The sequence below is a fragment of the Lepidochelys kempii genome, chromosome 1, assembly GCF_965140285.1.
Source record: "Lepidochelys kempii isolate rLepKem1 chromosome 1, rLepKem1.hap1, whole genome shotgun sequence".
Taxonomy (NCBI): Eukaryota; Metazoa; Chordata; order Testudines; family Cheloniidae; genus Lepidochelys; species Lepidochelys kempii.
This window is the reverse complement of record NC_136380.1, coordinates 345,476,867-345,494,229: the sequence shown is the minus strand read 5'-3', so window position 1 is coordinate 345,494,229 and position 17,363 is coordinate 345,476,867. Positions and strand designations below refer to the sequence as shown.

Below are 17,363 nucleotides of genomic sequence, written 5' to 3'. Positions count from 1 at the left end.
TATCCCTCCCCTGAAAAAACTTCTCTATTAACAAACTTCCTCCCATCTTCCCAAGTGAGCTCTTGAACACCACAGAACACAGTTAGCTAGGCAGCGATGGGCCACCTCTAAACTATCTAATTTCTATTGCCAGCTGTTTATTAATTTCCCATTCTGACAGCCATGACCAGTGGCACCCGAACTTGCTTGCTTTTTCCAGCTGCGTTCAGGGGTTTGAGGTGTTCTGCTCTTTGAAACATCTTCTATAGTGTCAGCAGCAGGGTCGCTAACATTTGGTACTTGGGTTTTGGGGCAACTGATTTTCTAGAACATGACTTGAACTTTTAAAGGATGTTTGGTCCAGTCTGTGGGCCAGAGTTTGCTGGAACCCCAGAATAAAGCCATAGATATCACTGGAATTACCCAGATTTATGGGAGTGTAACAGGATAGAGTTAAGTTCTATGTCTCTTCCTCCCTATACCCAGTCATTCAAATTAACCTTAGACTGTGGGAACTTTGAGTTATTCTGCCAAGAAGGCAGGCAGTGCTAGCTCCTCCTTCTAAGTTTTTTCAGGAGGCTATAGATCATCTGCCATTACTCAAGCGGATTTTGGAAGTCCCCTTTCCATGTCTCTTTAGATTGACACTTTCTAGACAAAAGTTGTACCTATTCTTTGAGTGATTGCACGTGGCCATTCCCCGTAGGTATATGTGCTCCCAGTGCACTGTTGTTGGAGATATTTTCCCTCAGCAGTACCCACTGGGTTAGTACAAGTGCTCTTGCTACCTTGCGCTGCTGCAAAATGGTCTAAAGGGTGGAGACATCCTCAGCCCCCATTAGTTCCGTCTTACTGAATAAGACTTTGATAGGGATCATGGGGAGGGGATAGGGAAAGCATGGGGGCCCTGGGCTGGAGGCAGGTGAGGAGGAGTCACGTGGGGAAGTCACGTGCCCTCCTTTAGCTGGTGCCCCCCCTTTGTGTCCCTCCCATGAGTGCAGCGTACCGGTAAGAAATGAATTCTACTTGCACCACTGAGGTGTCTCTGGCGTCTGTTTGCCAGAAGCTGGAATGAGCAACAGGGGATGGATCACTTGATGATTACGTGTTCTGTTCATTCCCTCTGGGGCACCTGGCATTGGCCACTGTTGGAAGACAGGATACTGGGCTGGATGGACCTTTGGTCTGACCCAGCATGGCTGTTCTTAACAAGGATTTTAGGACCACATGACCAAATGTGGCATCATCTCTGGACTGCTGAGAGAGGGCATAGTGGGAGCCAAATGTATGGACTGATGAGCAAGTTGCTGCCTTACAAATGTCTCAGATAAGCACCAGAGCCAGAAAGTCTGCAGAAGCTGCATGCAACCTGGTTGCGTGGGCTAATACCCTACTTAGGGGTGTCACACTGGGCACACACACCTACAGTGGGATGGGCATGTGCAATTCTTTCCCAGGTGTCTGGCTGGTGGGTCTTGCCTACATGCTCGAGATCTGGTTGCCATATTTGATGTCAGGAAGGAATATTGTCCTGGGTTAGATTAGCAAAGACTCTGAGAGTTTTTCGCCTTCCTCTGCAGCATGGGGCACGGGTCACTTGCAGGGTTAAACTAGACTAAAGGGTGGATTCTCTGTAACTTGAAGTCTTTTTAAACCATGATCTGAGGACTTCAGTAACTCAGCCCGAGGTTAGGGGTCTGCTACCGGAGTGGTGGGTGAGGTTCTGTGGCCTGCCACGTACAAGAGGTCAGACTAGACAACCATGATGGTCCCTTCAGACTTTCAAATCTAGGAGTCTAAGGTCCCATTTTGCTCAGGCAGCCTTAACTACATCACTTCCTTTCTATTCAATCCAGATGCTTATCTGGCCCCCATCACCACTGGATCTGAGCGTCTCACAATCTTCAGTGTTGCTATCCCCATCACACTCGTGAGGTAAGGGAGCACTACTGTCCCCGCTGTACACATCGGGGAATTTGCGGCACAGAGTAGGTGACTTCCACATAGTTTCCCAGGAAATCTGTGGTAAAGCTGGGAATTGAACCCAGCTATCCCCCAGTTAACAGGACCAACCTTCCTCAAGTGCTCCATTGCTGTTGTACTGATATTTGAATGTATGCTTTTGCATGAATTTCTTAGGTGTTTTGAATCATAAAAACCACCATATTGGGGTATCCGCTAGTCAGTAGTCCAGCACTCTCTGCAGTTCAGCATGCGCAATGATTGGCAGGAGCCGTGTCCTCATTCTAGGTACATCTCTGTAGGGCTTGCAATCCCTACCAGTTTCCATATGCTTATCATAGGACTCATCTGGAGTCCAGTTCACACTATGCCTCCACCCCAGGACATCCTCGCTAATCAAAGAGGAGGACTATGAAATTTCGAAGCTGTGCATATGTGTGCAGTAATAGCCAAACCATTGGCAGGCAATTAAGCGATCACATTATAATTGCCAATGTTTGTAATTTTCCAACCACTTTAATACGAACCAATTTTCATCAGGCCACCAAAAAAGACCACACATCTAAAGACTTCCTCTCTGCCACCTTTCAATATTCTACCATCTACCGCTGCCCAAGCTTTTAAAAATTAAAATTGTTTTTAGAATAGGAAAAGCGTGTGTGAGAGAGAGGGGGAAGTTCTTCTTTCTTGAAAAAACCTGGACCATTTTAGCTTAAACTTCCCACAATTATTCTCTCCCAGACAGAAAAAATCTGCCAAAGGTAAAAAGTGGAAACTGTGTAAGTGAAAGAAAATGGCTCCTTAGAATGCAACCATACGGGAGTTGCTCGGCTTATAATAAAAGGTAGATCTTGTAGTTAAGATTCTGGACCTGGACTAAGGAGACTGGATTTAATGTTTAGTTCTGTCACAGACTCCCTGTGTGGCCTTGAACAAGTCACTTCGTGAAAATTTAAGCCTAAGTGGCTTGGGCTCCTAAGTCCTGTTCACTTTAACTTGGACTCAGGCTCCTAAATCACTTATATGCTTGTGAAAATGTTTACCCTTAGTCTCTCTGTGCCTCAGTTCCCCAGCAGCAAAATGGGTGCTAGTAGTTTTCTTTGGCTCTTTTGTCGACTTCTATTGTAAGGTCTTTGGGGCAGGGGCCTGTCCCTGACTCTCTTTGTGCACAGTTCCCAGCACAATGGAGCCCTGATCTTAGTTGGGACCTTTTAATAATACCAAAAAATCTATATCCTCACTGGCCTTCTAGCTAGCTTTCCTCAGTGGTCTAAGAGGACAGTTTTGCCCAAGGTTTTAGCCAGGTATGGTGAGACTGGAAGTAGAAAGAGCAATGGTGATGGGCTAATCCCATCATTATGATCTTTCTTTTTTCTTTGTTTCTGCTTAACAAACCAGTAACTCTTCCAACTGAACAGTGGTAGAGTAACCAGTCCTGCCCCGGGACTCAAACGCTTTCCCAGTACAGAACTCCTTAAAACACTAGGCTTTCTTTCCTCAGCCCCTACCTCTTGGTACTTTTCCTCTGGAGAGCCTTGAGTGTGTGTGTGATTACATAACCTTGCCGAGATGCCACTTTCACCTTTGAAGGTAGCCCTGCATTCAGTTAAAATAAGAAAGACACTTGCATATTAGCTTTTATATGCAGTTAGAGGAGTGATGGGGTCAGCTCCAGGGCTCAGAAGGCCATTGCTTTGCTGTATTTAGATCTGCCCTTTTTGGGAGGTCTTGGGGAGTGGGGAGATCCAGGTGGGACTCCATCTGGTGCAGCTAAATGTCATCTCTGGAACTGAAGTCTTCTACCTGAGGAGAGGCCTCCTAGTAACAAGGTCTTGGTTTTAGTACTTCCTTCTTATTTCTGTCTTGCTATGCTGCCTGCATGTCAAGTTTGAAAGGCTGCCCCATTTGCCTTACACCTTTGCTGTCAAATCTATAAATGAGGGAAAAGCCAGGGGCATGGCAGACAGGTGCCTGGTACTGACAGCCAAGGATGAAACCCATTTCTCTGCAGTACTGTCAAGCTGCGAAGCTCAAGGAAACTATCTGCCATTGTGAAATCTGCTAGCTGGCAAAGTACAGCCTTACTGGCATTTTGTGACACTTCCTAGCTATGCTGCTCAGGCAGGCTGCAGGATTATTGCTCCTTTCTCTGACCCAATTAGCATTTATTAGCATGATATGAAAATACTGACTCAGACTCTCTCGACAGGAAGGGGAAAGGGTTTTACATCTCCTTGCAGTCCCCCACCCGCATTTGAAATAACGGGAATATTGGTCCATGTCCTCCTCTGCTGAAGGACCAGGGCAAGGTTATGCTTTATGGTTATCTTCATAAATGATCTGGAGGATGGTGTGGATTGCACTCTCAGCAAATTTGCGGATGATACTAAACTGGGAGGAGTGGTAGATACGCTGGAGGGGAGGGATAGGATACAGAAGGACCTAGACCAATTGGAAGATTGGGCCAAAAGGAATCTGATGAGGTTCAATAAGGATAAGTGCAGGGTCCTGCACTTAGGACGGAAGAACCCAATGCACAGCTACAGACTAGGGACCGAATGGCTAGGCAGCAGTTCTGCAGAAAAGGACCTAGGGGTGACAGTGGACGAGAAGCTGGATATGAGTCAGCAGTGTGCCCTTGTTGCCAAGAAGGCCAATGGCATTTTGGGATGTATAAGTAGGGGCATAGCGAGCAGATCGAGGGACGTGATCGTTCCCCTCTATTCGACATTGGTGAGGCCTCATCTGGAGTACTGTGTCCAGTTTTGGGCCCCACACTTCAAGAAGGATGTGGATAAATTGGAGAGAGTCCAGCGAAGGGCAACAAAAATGATTAGGGGACTGGAACACATGAGTTATGAGGAGAGGCTGAGGGAGCTGGGATTGTTTAGCCTGCAGAAGAGAAGAATGAGGGGGGATTTGATAGCTGCTTTCAACTACCTGAAAGGGGGTTCCAAAGAGGATGGCTCTAGACTGTTCTCAATGGTAGCAGATGACAGAACGAGGAGTAATGGTCTCAAGTTGCAGTGGGGGAGGTTTAGATTGGATATTAGGAAAAACTTTTTCACTAAGAGGGTGGTGAAACACTGGAATGCGTTACCTAGGGAGGTGGTAGAATCTCCTTCCTTAGAGGTTTTTAAGGTCAGGCTTGACAAAGCCCTGGCTGGGATGATTTAACTGGGAATTGGTCCTGCTTTGAGCAGGGGGTTGGACTAGATGACCTTCTGGGGTCCCTTCCAACCCTGATATTCTATGATATATTCTAAGGTCTTTGGAGGTGTTGAACAGGAATATCCCTCAAGGCAGTAGCCTGAAGCGTATATCCCTTTCTCCAGCTGAGGCGTGGTGTGGTTGCGGATTAGAATACATACTTTGTAGAGCACAGAACAGAACCAATTTTTTTAATGTGATTTACTGTGTATAGCTTTCTTTGTAGTCCATTAGCACCTAAAGGCCCCTCGTCAAGATCAGGGTCTTGTTGCATTAGGCATTGTATAGGCACGTGGTAAGAGTTAATTTGAGCCCCAAAAACTTTGCTAAGTAGACAGGGCAGATCGTGGGTGGGATGAAAAACAGAGAAGTAAAGCCACTCCCCCGTGGTCGTGCAGAACATCAATTGCAGAGCCAGGAAAAGAACCCAGGTATCCTAGCCACTGGACCACCCTGCCTCTCATGCTGCAGTTCACCTGTAAGACAACTGGAAATCTGTGGATCAGTCCCGTTCTCTTACCCTCTCCAACATAAATGCTAATTGGCCAAGAGATGGGTGTGATAGCCCTGAATCTGCATGCGATGTAAAGTTAGATGCCTTCTTTATCAGTCGGTAAATGACAGTGGAATTCTGAATTTTGGCCAGTGAATTTGCAATTAGCAAATGTTTTCCTTGAACTTGGCTTGCTGATTGGAGTCAACATCACCTTTCCCCACTCAGCTGGTCAGGGAGAGAGTGACCATTCAGATTACAGCCTCAAGCGTCCCTATTTTCAGGCCCTCCAAATATATTGCCCATTTCCTCCTGAGGGAAAGCCTAATGATTATATAAAGTAGTGCCCCAAGATCTTGTGACCATCTGGGGACTGGGTGTCTAGCGTATGAATTTTGTTTGAGATTCTGAACTCTGCATGTTTAAGCCCTTATGGTTATACTTGTTCTTGTCTCATATGCCTTGTGCAAGGGAGATAGGGGAGTGGCGCCTGCAATTCTGTCTATAAATAGGCCAGTCATTAAGGACAATCAGCACCTGAATAGATGAGGCCTGAGCAAAACAAAGGAGTAATTGTACCTAGAAAAAACAGTTTTCTCCAACTTCTCTCCAGAGGCGGTTGCCTGTTGTAAGCTTCTGGGGGCAGGGACTGGCTATGTTCTGTGTTTGTACAGTGCCTAATACAAAGGTCCTGGTCCATGAATGAGACGATTAGGAATACGATAGTACAAATCAATAAAAATAATAGTAATGAAGAGAGGAGTTGTTGGCACAGCCCTTTAAAAACACAGAGACTGGGTCAGTCAGTCGCACAAAGGCAGCTTGGGGCAGGAGAGAAGGACAGAAGGCCATGCTTTCATTGCAGAGAGGTGCTTTTTGACTTCAGGACCAGCCAAGGCTGGAGGAAACTGCTGCAGACGTCACGGAGAGACGCTGTGTGTCAGAGAAGAAGCAAGGAGATGTAAAAGTGTGGGCCATCAGAGGGCACCTTGAACCCTGAAAAGAGTCTAGCCCAAAGAGCCACTTGAGTGATGGAAAACTGAGGCAAGGACTGGCGTGCAGGTGTTTTGCCTAGATCTGTATATCTTTTGTGCTACCTAAGATAAAGAGTAACTGGAATAGAAACTTTTTGCGAAGCCTGCATCTGTTTGCTTCAACTATCCCATGTCCCTGAAGAGGTGAACTGTAAACCAGAATGCCCCCAAGGATGAAGCTCTGGGGAACGGCATGCTTAAACAACTGGGGAGTCTGGGGGAGCCAGCATTAGCCTCAGGGCATAGGTAACTGGACTGTGGAGGCTAAACTTTCAGAATGGGGGTGCTAGAAATCTGATCCTGAGAGTGCACCTCGAGCCAGAGGCAGAGCCTGCAGAAAGCTTTAACACGCACAGGTGCAGCATGTCGGGATCCAGACACCACAACCTGGTGAGTGTCCAGCAGGGGGAACCGGATCAGGGCTGTGACTGGTGCCAGCCAGGTGCAGTACGCATACATAGTAAGAAACAACAATCCTTGCCTAGAAGAACATACAGGCTAGGTTAAGACAAGAGGCAAGCTTTGGGCACAGCAAACAAATGGGGTTGCAGTAGGGCGGGTGACAACGATAGAAGCGTGCGGGTGCATAGATCTGCCAGTTTCTTTATTCTAAGCGTGCGTGTCCTCTCCAGCCATTGTCAGCCAGCAGTGTTGCTGCAGATGGCCCCATGGAAGGGTGCCGTGAGTGAACCGGGTCCCTGCTGGCTTGAAGGTGGATGTCGCTCTGTGGCATCGTTAGGGATGGAGATTCCTGTCCTGAAAAGTGTATACGGCGAAAGGGCTTTCGTGGCACCTGGGCTTCGTACCTCACAGTGAAGCCATAAAGGGCAAAGAGCCCGTTTTGGTGCTTCCTGTGAGAAGCCTAGTTCTGTTCGGAACCCGCCGGGGAGCTCAGGCACCGGCCTGCACTCGGAGGGAGGAGACCAGCTTGGGGAGCATGGACAGCCAGCAGTGGCAGGGATCGTGGTCACTGTCAAGTGGGGCTTCCTCTTCATAGAATCATAGAATATCAGGGTTGGAAGGGACCTCAGGAGGTCATCTAGTCCAACCCCCTGCTCAAAGCAGGACCAATCCCCAATTAAATCATCCCAGCCAGGGCTTTGTCAAGCCTGACCTTAAAAACTTCTAAGGAAGGAGATTCTACCACCTCCCTAGATAACGCATTCCAGTGTTTCACCACCCTCCTAGTGAAAAAGTTTTTCCTAAAATCCAACCTAAACCTCCCTCACTGCAACTTGAGACCATTACTCCTTGTCCTGTCATCCGGTACCACTGAGAATAGTCTAGATCCATCCTCTCTGGAACCACCTCTCAGGTAGTTGAAAGCAGCTATCAAATCCCCCCTCATTCTTCTCTTCTGCAGACTAAACAATCCCAGTTCCCTCAGCCTCTCTTCATAAGTCATGTGTTCCAGACCCCTAATCATTTTTGTTGCCCTTCGCTGGACTCTCTCCAATTTATCCACATCCTTCTTGTAGTGTGGGGCCCAAAACTGGACACAGTACTCCAGATGAGGCCTCACCAATGAGAGGGGAATGATCACGTCCCTCGATCTGCTGGCAATGCCCCTACTTATACATCCCAAAATGCCATTGGCCTTCTTGGCAACAAGGGCACACTGCTGACTCATATCCAGCTTCTCGTCCACTGTCACCCTAGGTTCTTTTCCGCAGAACTGCTGCCTAGCCATTCGGTCCCTAGTCTGTAGCTGTGCATTGGGTTCTTCCGTCCTAAGTGCAGGACCCTGCACTTATCCTTATTGAACCTCATCAGATTTCTTTTGGCCCAATCCTCCAATTTGTCTAGGTCCCTCTGTATCCTATCCCTGCCCTCCAGCGTATCTACCACTCCTCCCAGTTTAGTATCATCCGCAAATTTGCTGAAAGTGCAATCCACACCATCCTCCAGATCATTTATGAAGATATTGAACAAAACCGGCCCGAGGACCGACCCCTGGGGCACTCCACTTAATACCGGCTGCCAACTAGACATGGAGCCATTGATCACTACCCGTTGAGCCCGACAGTCTAGCCAACTTTCTACCCACCTTATAGTCCATTCATCCAGCCCATACTTCTTTAACTTGCTGACAAGAATACTGTGGGAGACGGTGTCAATAGCTTTGCTAAAGTCAAGAAACAATACATCCACTGCTTTCCCTTCATCCACAGAATCAGTAATCTCATCGAAGAAGGCGATTAGATTAGTCAGGCATGACCTTCCCTTGGTGAATCCATGCTGACTGTTCCTGATCACTTTCCTCTCATGTAAGTGCTTCAGGATTGATTCTTTGAGGACCTGCTCCATGATTTTTCCAGGGACTGAGGTGAGGCTGACTGGCCTGTAGTTCCCAGGATCCTACTTCTTCCCTTTTTTAAAGATTGGCACTACATTAGCCTTTTTCCAGTCATCCGGGACTTCCCCCGTTAGCCACGAGTTTTCAAAGATAATGGCCAATGGCTCTGCAATCACAGCCACCAATTCCTTTAGCACTCTCGGATGCAACTCGTCTGGCCCCATGGACTTGTGCATGTCCAGCTTTTCTAAATAGTCCCTAACCACCTCTTTCTCCACAGAGGGCTGGCCATCTATTCCCCATGTTGCGATGCCCAGCGCAGCAGTCTGGAAGCTGACCTTGTTCGTGAAGACAGAGGCAAAAAAAGCATTGAGTACATTAGCTTTTTCCACATCCTCTGTCACTAGGTTGCCTCCCTCATTCATTAAGGGGCCCACACTTTCCTTGGCTTTCTTCTTGTTGCCAACATACCTGAAGAAACCCTTCTTGTTACTCTTGACATCTCTCACTAGCTGCAGCTCCAGGTGCGATTTGGCCCTCCTGATTTCATTCCTACATGCCCGAGCAATATTTTTATACTCTTCCCTGGTCATATGTCCAACCTTCCACTTCTTGTAAGCTTCTTTTTTATGTTTAAGATCCGCTAGGATTTCACCGTTAAGCCAAGCTGGTCACCTGCCATATTTACTATTCTTTCGACACATCCGGATGGTTTGTTCCTGTAACCTCAACAGGGATTCCTTGAAATACAGCCAGCTCTCCTGGACTCCTTTCCCCTTCATGTTAGTCCCCCAGGGGATCCTACCCATCCGTTCCCTGAGGGAGTCGAAGTCTGCTTTCCTGAAGTCCAGGGTCCGTATCCTGCTGCTTACCTTTCTTCCCTGTGTCAGGATCCTGAACTCAACCAACTCATGGTCACTGCCTCCCAGATTCCCATCCACTTTTGCTTCCCCCACTAATTCTTCCCTGTTTGTGAGCAGCAGGTGAAGAAAAGCTCCCCCCCAGTTGGCTCCTCTAGCACTTGCACCAGGAAATTGTCCCCTACGCTTTTCAAAAACTTCCTGGATTGTCTGTGCACTGCTGTAATGCTCTCCCAGCAGATATCGGGAAAATTAAAGTCACCCATGAGAACCAGGGCGTGCGATCTAGTAGCTTCTGCGAGCTGCCGGAAGAAAGCCTCATCCACCTCATCCCCCTGGTCCAGTGGTCTATAGCAGACTCCCACCACGACATCACTCTTGTTGCTCACACTTCTAAACTTAATCCAGAGACACTCAGGTTTTTCTGCAGTTTCGTACCGGAGCTCTGAGCAGTCCTATTGCTCTCTTACATACAATGCAACTCCCCCACCTTTTCTGCCCTGCCTGTCCTTCCTGAACAGTTTATAACCATCCATGACAGTACTCCAGTCATGTGAGTTATCCCACCAAGTCTCTGTTATTCCAATCACGTCATAATTCCTTGACATCACCAGGACCTCCAGTTCTCTCTGCTTCTTTCCAAGGCTTTGTGCATTCGTATATAAGCACTTGAGATAACCTGCTGATCACCCCTCATTCTCAGTATGAGGCAGGAGCCCTCCCCTCACAGACGTTCCTGCCTGTGCTTCCTCCCAGTATCCCGCTTCCCCACTTACCTCTTCCCCCCAGCCAGGCAGCGCCCCAGTGAGCACGGAGCTCTGGCCCGGAACTGTCTGCTCTACACCAACAAAGATGCCAGGTAATTAAGGAGGTAATTAGTTTGGGTAATGAAAGGTAATTAGTTGGATTCTCTCTCAGGCCAGGGACTGTTGGGGAAGGCAAGAACACGCAGCCATTGTGCTGAAGGGAGCAAAGGGCTTTGAAAAGCAGCCTCTGGCCGGTTTAACCCTTTCCCTTCCACTCGTGGCTGTGGCATGCAAGATTCCCAAGGAAGGCACAATTCATAGGAGAAATGACTGTTGATGAAGTGAGCTGTAGCTCACGAAAGCTTATGCTCAGATAAATTGGTTAGTCTCTAAGGTGCCACGAGTCCTCCTTTTCTTGTTACTGAGACGTTGCTTCTTGGGGGCTCCTCATGCCCAGAAACCCCTGGGCACCTAGCAGTAAAACCAACACATATTAGAGCCAGAGTCCCACAGCCTGGCCTCCCAGCCACACCGCCGTACATGCCACCCTGACCCTAATCGCTGGGACGGGCGCTAGGGCAGCACGCGGTCCCTGGGGTGGCTTGATCCTGAATTATGAAGGCTTTACAGACTAATAGCCCCGGGGTGCCTCGGGGTAACTACTGCTTTTAGAGTTCAGTCCCAGTCGGGTTGTTGATCAGGAATGGTTGGGAATTCAGCACGAATACTGGCGGATTCGAGGGGGTCCAAGGTTTGGGGCTTATTACTGCCCTTATTTTAGTATTATAGGGCTGCACTGAGATTTAAGCTGAGCAGAGAGGAAATCCCTTAATTCACATGGCACTGGGCAAGGATCCGAGCTGAATGTCGAGCATTCACAGTCTGGATACTGTGACTCCTTATGCACATGCTTGGCTTTATGCACGTGAGTAATCCCATTGACTTCCGTGGAGCTACTCAGATGCAGGCATTTCTGTGGGATCAGGGCCTAAGACAGCAGCACAGACGCAGCGTTGTCAACTTTCATGATTTTGTCAGGAGGCGCATGATATTTACGGTTTTCCTTAAAGCCCCAGCTCCTGGAGTCATGTGGCTCTGTAATGATTTCAGCCTTCATTCTTAAAGAAAAAGTAAGTTTCTAGCCCTTGTGGCTGTGGAGAAAGCTTCAAAATGTGACCCCGGTGCACCCTAAAGGCTGAAAAAACAGAAGGCAAATACAAAGAACCCCACATCTATTGTGTTTACATAATCTCATGACTTTTGGTGAGCCTGACTCATGATTGTTGAGCGTTTGGGGTTAGCAATCCTGCAGCCATACATTTTCTGCACAGCTCCAGTGCAAAGCCACACTTGTTTGCCAGTCACCCAGCAGATGGGAATTGCTCCCTGTTGAATGGTGGTGTGTGGCACAACATTTGTTGTCCTGCCCTGCTCCTCTCCCAGCGTGGTCTGTGCTGTAGAGCTGATCTCCCCAGTCCTTTCTTCCCCAGAGCTCACAGCCAGCCCAACCTACACCCCCTCCCCCACCCCAGCGGGTAAAGACCACTTCAGTTCCCTGCTTTCCCACTGGTCTGCTGGGTGACCTTGGGCAAGTCACATCCCCCGCTCTCTGCCTCAGTTTCCCTGGGTGTAAAATGCAGCTAATGCAGAGCCCTTTGAGATCTACTGAGGGAAAAGTGCTATGTTAGAGCTAGGTGGTATTGTCACAGTCCCTGGCTCCCCATCTACCAGCCTCCCGCTGACCAGTAAGTTACACTAGGGAGTCCCAGTCTTCTAAGCCTGCTGGCCCATAAGAAAGACATGGCCAGGGGGCTGGATGAAGGGGAGGCATAGACAGCTTCGTCGAGGGGCTGGTTGGAGGTGTATTTCAGGATGGAAGCTGAGGAGACCAGATGCATGGCGAGTCCTTACTGCCCTACGTCCTTCTCTAGCCAGGCTGCCAATACTATTTCTCCCCTTCTCTGCCCCATTCCTCATTTCAAGTGGTTTTCTTTACTTGTATTTTTTCAATGGTGGGTTATTTTTAAAGGGGCCATTGTCAGCTTGAATGCCTTCTAAAGTTATTTCTTTTTTAAAAAAAACGATATTCTGCCGCGGCCCTCTTTAAACAGTACAGCTTGCAACTTGCAAGGAAGTTAGTTGTGGGGGTGAGGAGCCTGGGCGTTGATAACAATTGCAGAGTTCCCAACTCTCGCTCTTTTATTGTGAGGTCTCATTATATTTGTTGTTTCACTTCAAGCCCTGGCTCTTGGTGTGAGATGATTGCAGGAGAATCTCAGCTTTCATTACAGAGAAACAAGTACATTTCTAGCCCGCATGACTGCAGAGAAAAAACTTGGAAATGTGACCTGAGTTTAAATCTGAACGCTCAAAGTCCAGAAGGCAAAGAAAAAGAGCCCCCCCCCCCCGTTTACTTGTAATCTCAGATTTTGAAGCAGTCTCGCGTTTTGGAATGTTTGGGCTTGGCCACCCCGGGACAGGGGCACGTGACCTGAGGTGCAGAGAGTGGCGCGTTCATTGGTTTAGCTGGCAATCACTGTTGCACATTGGGTGGGTAGGAAAGCTCCCGGTCTCTGCACACCTCCCGTTCTCGGGTCACGGTTTGAGGCCTCATAGGAACAATAAGGAAGCATCTAGGAAACACTGCAGCAAACATGCCTGTGTGGGTTTGTTTTTACAGGCTGGGAGGGAAGCTGCAAAGGAGGGCCGGGGAGAAAGAGCCAGGATGACACCAGCATGTTAAGTAGCTTCCAGTAACACAGCAGACAGTTGTGAATCCACTTTGAGCTTTTAGGATGCAGGCTGTGTGGCTGCTGCTAATGTTACTGTAAGCTCTGGGTGTGCTGGGATCTGCATATCATCCTAAGTGCGCTGGGTTTAGGGCACAGAGTCTAGCGACATCATTCACTAACTGCTCAGTGTATTTTCCTTGAATGGGAAGCACATCCATCAGGGAGCCTGTAATCCAGCGAGTGGCTGCATCGTTACTAATCACTATTAAGTCTCCTCTGGTTTTTTGAAATGGAAGCTCTTTAATCTGATGTCACTGTAATATTGCTCGGTTTTAGAACAACTCTGGTTGCTGCCGCTGCCAGGAAACCAGAGACCGCAATAAATCTGTGACGCTGAGCCTTGGTTAACCAAGGAGGGTGAGAGTCTCCGAGCTGTGCGATGATATCCTCCCCTGTTCCATGAAATCTCTTTGAGCCATCTTATTTCTGTGCAGCACCTATTACAGCGTGATCCAGGGACCAGCCCTGGAGGAGTCAATTCCTGCTGCTCAGGCCCCCTTAGCTGTAGCTGACATGTCAGATTGCGAGTGGTGGGCTTTGGAAGGGAGCATGGGCAGAGGAGCAGACTAAGAATTGGGGCACGTGGGTTCTGTTTCCTGTGCTACCACTGATTTACTGCATGAGCTTGAGTAAATCACTTAACTGCTCCGTGCCTCAGTTTCCACACCATATGTTGAGGATAATTGGGGTGTTGCAGAAATCGTTATGTTTTAAAGTGCTTTGCGATCCCAGCATGAAGGGCACTAGAGGTGTGAAGAGTGGGATCATTGCTAGATGGAGCAATTAGGGATGATGTTAACTCTCTTCCGTGTCTATCGAATCCATCCATCTAGGATCACATCAGGCCCTCATCATTGTAGTACCTCAACACCTCCCTAGGATAGAGCTAACACGACACAGCACCTGTCACACAGTGACTGGCCCCTTTAAGAGGGAGTGAGGTCCAGTGCATCTGTGACTAAATATGTGCTCCCAATTGGGAAGGCAGCACCCACTGGAGCCTGTATAGTTTCTACTCCCCCCTCTCCTTAGCTTCTGGTTCCCGTTTAAATAGCCCAACACTAGGGTGAGGGCAGGGCCTCCTTGATTACACCCCAGGCTCTCCAAGGCATAGGCGCCAGCCTACCCTTAAAGGGGTAGTACACTCTTGGAAAAGGTCCAACAAGGGGGCTAGATATCTCCCTTCTTCCCATATGACACTCTTCTCTGCTGTGTGGGTGGGTGAGTGGGTATGGGTGTGGGGAGGGGAGGCTGAACAAGTGAGTCTTGTATTTTGTTCTGGAGACATGAGGTCTGGTCATTCTCATTTCCTCTAGAAGGGAGTTCCATAGTCTTTCCATTGACTTCTCTGGGCTTCCGATCAGGCCCTTAACATCCAGTGTCATCCAAACTGCGGATGGAGTTAAGGATCTCTCCAGCTCCCCTCCTGCAGAGTTTAGCAGCATTACAGCAGCAGACCGGAGGAGCTCTGCAGATCCTGAGTATCAAACTCCCCCTGATTTATACCCAGTGTAACTTTTCACTTAATAACAATATCTGGCTGGGGGATCTGTGCCTGTCTGCAAACTCCATACATACAGGAAACACTTCCCTCCTGGAGAAATTGCATTGCTTTTGGGTTGGAAAACAGCAATCACTGAAACACAAGGAAGGGGTAATTCTGGCCAAGCATCTCAGAACAAACTCTTCCTCTTGTGGGAAGTGCAAGGGAGTCTTTAATCTCCATGCGGAGCAGTCCCTGGTTTCAGGGTCTTACCTGCAAGAGCCACAACCTCCTACATGTAATTCCATGCAGTTTTCAATGTGGGTATCTACCCAAAGGAGGAAGGATGTCTCGGAGATTAGGGTGCTCGCCTAGGATTCAATTCCCAGCTGTACCACTGACTTCCTGTGTGGCCTTAGGCAAGTCGCTTGGTTTCCATATGCCTTCGTCTGTCAAATAGGGACGAACGCACTTCGCTACCTTACAGGGTGTTGTGTTGCATTAAAGGCGGTGACGTGCTCAGATACAATGGAATTGGGGGCCAGTTACGTGTGTGAGAGAGACAGAAAGACCAAGTCAATCTTTATGGAAAATTAATGTGTCAGGCAAACCCAGGCCAACCTTTTCCAAAAGGGGGGAAAGGGGGCTCAATTTCTGGATGCTCAACTTGACACCTTAAAAGGACCTGATGCAGAAAGTGGTGAGCGCTGACCCTATGAAATTCAGGTCCCTTTAAAGTGTGTGAAGTTCAGCCCCCAAAATCGCTGATCACCTTTGGCCCTGGTCCTTAAGACATCCCCACCCCTGAACAAAAGCTGCTGACAGGGCAATTTAAGTGGCTAGATACACCTTCTTTTTCATGGGTGGGATCAAAACCCACTTTCCCTGAAGGGAATCCTTTCTTTTCGATCCCGAGATTCCCACAGGAGGTGGATTCCCATGACAAGGGCCTTCTCTGTTTCCTCATTTTCCTAGCGGGGGTTGTAATGAGAAGCCGGTCCTGGGATTTTGCTCAAGTCGTTAATAGTTTCAGAACAGATCCTTCTCACAACACAGTGAAGTTAATTCCTCGCCCATAACATGCTTGCACAAAAACCAACACATCACCAGGCATTTCACCCCCAGTAATGAGTTATCCAGAGCCCCGATTCGTTTAAAGATTCCACTTGCTGTGCAGAAGAACAATTCAAATGTATTTTGTTCCTTAGATCCTGGTGAGACAAAAGTCTTGAGAGAAAGATAATTGTTGGCTCAAAACTTCAGTCTGCATTCAGCAGCAATTCATCACCTCCATGTGTGGTTTGAAGCTGGGCTTGCTCAATATTCAAGCTGGGAACACTCAGTAGGAAAGAATAGACTTGGGGCAGCATGAAATATCACCAGCAAAATTCTCCCTAAACTGCTTTCATTTCATGCCCTTTGCTTTGCCGCTAGACGCCATGCAGGAAAGGGAAGGAAATCAGGCGTCTCTTTATATTCCTTCCAGCTCTTTAAAAAGCACTGGGAATGTGGTGGGGCTATTGGAATTCATGGTCCTGCCATCTCTCAGAGTCTGTTCCTAGAATCTTTGCTCATCTGAGATGGTACTTCCAGGGTTTTATGCTAGATCATGGAGATAGAATACTAGTGCCAGTGGCATAAGTAACTGTGACGATGGCATCTCTATACCACACCAGTGGATGTGCCTAGTACACACACTAGCTTCCCTGCTAGGCTGGGGATGGGTCCTTTGCAGAGGGAAGGGGATTCTAGAGGGAAGATTTTATAGAGTAAGACATAAGCGCTCTGCTTTCTCTCTTGTGGAGACTTTACTTTTGTTCTTTCTTTCCTTCTTGTTTCAGTTTGAAATAGGCCACCTTGTCTGTACCGTACATGCCTTGCTCTTTGTATTTGGAAGACCCAGCACAATCTCTCTGGGAGCATCTGAGATCCTTCAGCTCTGCTGCTATAACCCCACGTCACCCAGGTCATCGTGGACGTGTGTGACACGACAGTTAGGGGCATGTTCCAAATTCATGGACCGATACTAAGAGATGCTCTCCGTGGTCACTGAGACTCAACGGCTCTCATTTCAATGGCAGTGTAAAGAGATGAGTGTGTATGGTTCTGCCACCATTGTAACCTGTCTGAGCTCAGTGGGAATGTATGAGATACTCCAGTATGATTCTATAGCTAAAACTCTAATGGCCGTGATGTTATGGATGGTAGAGGGACTAGTGGGGTGGGGGGAAGACTCCAGTACCAACCTCCTGGAGTAATAACACTATTGTGTGCTGTTCTCTTTGGGCCTATTACCCCAGGAGCTACGCTCACAGGACTCAAAAGACGGAGACGCAGTAGTGGGGTATGAAACAATCAGTTTCATTGATCATGACTGTGCTGCTTCGGAGATTCCCCAGCACGGTTTGTGGGGACAGTGTCTCTTTGGTTATTACAAAGCCCTGAGCTGGAGTATGGAGAGGCTCATCCCTGGATTGTTTTCCCCAAATGGGGAGACCGAGCTAAGTT

General features: G+C 48.1%; 1 long non-coding RNA gene across 1 annotated transcript in view; it reads left to right on the top strand.

Annotated features, from left to right (window-relative positions):
• Positions 1-10,557: 10,557 nt before the first annotated feature.
• LOC140906978 (uncharacterized) overlaps positions 10,558-17,363 on the top strand; it is an 81,334-nt gene continuing 74,528 nt past the window's right edge. Inside the window, exon 1 of the long non-coding RNA XR_012157328.2 lies at positions 10,558-10,693. This is a non-coding gene — a long non-coding RNA (uncharacterized LOC140906978). The remainder of the gene's footprint in view (positions 10,694-17,363) is intronic.